General features: G+C 40.2%; 1 non-coding gene across 1 annotated transcript; it reads right to left on the reverse strand.

Annotated features, from left to right (window-relative positions):
- Positions 1-661: 661 nt before the first annotated feature.
- Positions 662-733, reverse strand: TRNAT-UGU (transfer RNA threonine (anticodon UGU)). The gene has a single exon. It is a non-coding gene; the product is annotated as a tRNA-Thr (tRNA).
- Positions 734-2,955: the final 2,222 nt, after the last annotated feature.

Here is a 2,955-nt window from a genome sequence, read left to right on the forward strand (position 1 = left end):
TAAAGGATTGGCCCATGTTGCTTCTGTTATCATGCTATATACTCTCCATTATGTTGATTACATTATTTTGCAGTAGAACAGTTTACCAAAAAGCACAGCTTTACAAGTGAATCAGATACGGTTCTATAATTCCTAAAAAAGAATGTGTGTCCATGAAATAAGTAAGGTGAACTGAACAAATGAAACTATCACATGCTGAGTCAGGCCATGAGCCTATCAAGGCCAGCACTGTGGTGAAGAAGAAGAAGAAGAAGAAGAAGAAGAAGAAGAAGAAGAGTTGGTTTTTATATGCTGACTCTCTGCCACTTAAGGGAGAATCAAACCAGCTTACAATCACCTTCCCTTCCCCTCCTCACAACAGACACCCTGTGAGGTAGGTGGGACTGAGAGAGCACTAACAGAGCTGTGACTAGCCCAAGGTCACCCAGTTGGCTTCGTAGGTAGGAGTGGGGAAACAAATCCAGCTCACCAGATTAGCCTCCACTGCTCATGTGAAGGAGTGGGGGAATCAAACCCGGTTCTCCAGATCAGAGTCGGTTGCTCCAAACCACTGCTCTTAACCATTACACCACGCTGGCTCTCCACACCACGCTGGCTCTGACAGGCAGCAGCTCTCCAAAGTCTCAGGTACAGGTTTTTCACATCACCAGATTCTCTTAACTGGAGGTACCAGGGATTGAACCTGGAATCTTCTGCTTACAAAGCAGATGCTCTACCACGGAGCCACAGCCCCTCTTTATGAGTCATAATCATTATTTCTGCAAGAAATTTGAGTTCTCCTAAATGTGAACGTGTCCAGTTATACTTACACTTTGAATTAATGGGCACTGTGTGCTAAATAAAATAACTCAATAAAAACAGATTGTATAACTAAATATTCACATGAACTTTCATTGGAATACCTATTTTACTACCTTTTAAAAAACTGTTCAATTAAGGAATAAGGAACAAGAGCCAGTGATTTATGCTTTAGTTGATTTGGAAATGCACATGAAATCACTAGTCCATTGTTAGTACACTTCCTTGTAAACTGAAGAGCAAGCATTTTCAAAGCAAACACAATTCTAGTTATAAACATCATTGTCCTCTTTTAAAATATGATAACGCTAATCTAAATTACGAAGCCTGAAGAAAGGAATTAGACTTTGTGGTCCCTGTTGTTGATATTTGATTGATGAGAAGAAGAGTTCAGGATGCACATCGTGGTTGTACAATGAGTTCAGTTTTCCTGAATCACGACACTGCACGATAAACCAGCATGGTGTAGTTCTGGGATGGAATGTTACATAAATGCAGGGGAAAGTGTTATCTCTGTTCTTCACAGTTCAGATACACTCTGTGGTGGAATTTTTACATCTCTTTCCCTCAGCCCATACTTCACACACTACGCAGAGAGATTCTCAAGCTGTCTTCACGCTCAGAGTTTCTGCATCTCACCAAGGTGAATGTCCCACTTGGGATGTTAAAGAGTGGAAAAAACCATGAATCACTTGTACTTTTTGTTCCCCTGCATGTTTGAAAGTTGTGTTTACACTTTCTGAGAACACTTACCTCCTGAGCTAGTTCTTGCCAGTGAAGACCCAAGACAGTCAAAGTACTTCAACAAGCTGGTTTGTGTTAGCAGTATAAGTATTTCCCATGGGATTCTTTTACAGTGCCCAGACATTACAATAGAAGTACACCTGGGTTTTTGATGCCCCAGAAATGCTTTGGGATAGCTGGGATAGCACAAAAGATGACATTAGTTCCCCACACCATTTTCTCCTTTATTTTTTAAACCAATGAGAGAGGAAAACTGGACTTCATTATTTTCATGAGTCCTTTCCCACCAACGGAGAGATCATCACAATATCTCCCATTTTGAAATTATATTTGCAGTGTTCTGTCAATGTTCTGTTTGAATCAGTTGGAATCACAAATAAAGGACGGGGCTATAAAACTCTTATCTACTCATTAGTAAGTCCATAAAGTGAAGATGAAACCAGCCTCATGCTTCAGCTTCATCTGCATTAACAGGCCGAGCAGCTTTGCTCCCTTTGAAACTGGTTTCAAATTACTTGCAGATGGCTGGAGGTAGATGAAAGACTCTATAAAGGTGTTCCTTATTCAGCTCTTTGGTCCCCAGACTATTGGGCTATGTGCTGACACTTGGATGCTTGTTTTACAATATCGTTTGACATGTGGGATTTATGTGTCAAAATTTCACTTAAAGCCAAGAAAATGTCAACTAGTAAGTACAGTGAAACAGCAAAAATGCGGTGTGTTTTTTAAAAGACAGAAATCAGAAAGTTGGTTAGTGCCAAGACTTAACCCAGTACCAAACACATACAAATTTGACTTGATTGCTAGCAGTCTTGAAATGCCTTTGGTGTGCTCTGCTGAGATTCCATTATGAACTTTATCATTAAGAAAATATTGTAACAAAAATTGTACCTTTTCTCTAAATCCATTAATAAGATAAACTTGTTGGTCAAGCTCCAAAACCACTGGAGCCACATTTAATTTGCTGCTTATTATGGATTTAGGACATGGTATGCTAAGATGCTCAGAAATATAATGTGTAACTGTAGCAGTGTGCTGGAAGAGAATGTTTAAGAATTTATCACTCTGTCTTTACAAGCAAACATCTTTTGCATCCATTGACTATTCAACACTATTCAATAGGGTATTATTACCAGTGGTAGTCTATCCCCTTGTGCTAGGGGAACATTACCCAGTCTTTTAGTCAAGGGTGGACCATAGTGACCAAATGGAATTTCCACAGTAAGAAGCAGAAAACCTTTGAATGCCAGTGCTAGGAGGCTACATCAAGGAAGCCCTGGCCTTTATGTCCCGTTTGTTCATCCTCCAGGACAACTGGTTGGTTACTGTGGGATGCTGGACTAGATAGACCACTGGCCTGATTCATCAGCAGTTTTACATTTTAACAGCCTGGGACCCACAAGTTAGTACATC

The sequence above is a fragment of the Euleptes europaea genome, chromosome 9, assembly GCF_029931775.1.
Source record: "Euleptes europaea isolate rEulEur1 chromosome 9, rEulEur1.hap1, whole genome shotgun sequence".
Taxonomy (NCBI): Eukaryota; Metazoa; Chordata; class Lepidosauria; order Squamata; family Sphaerodactylidae; genus Euleptes; species Euleptes europaea.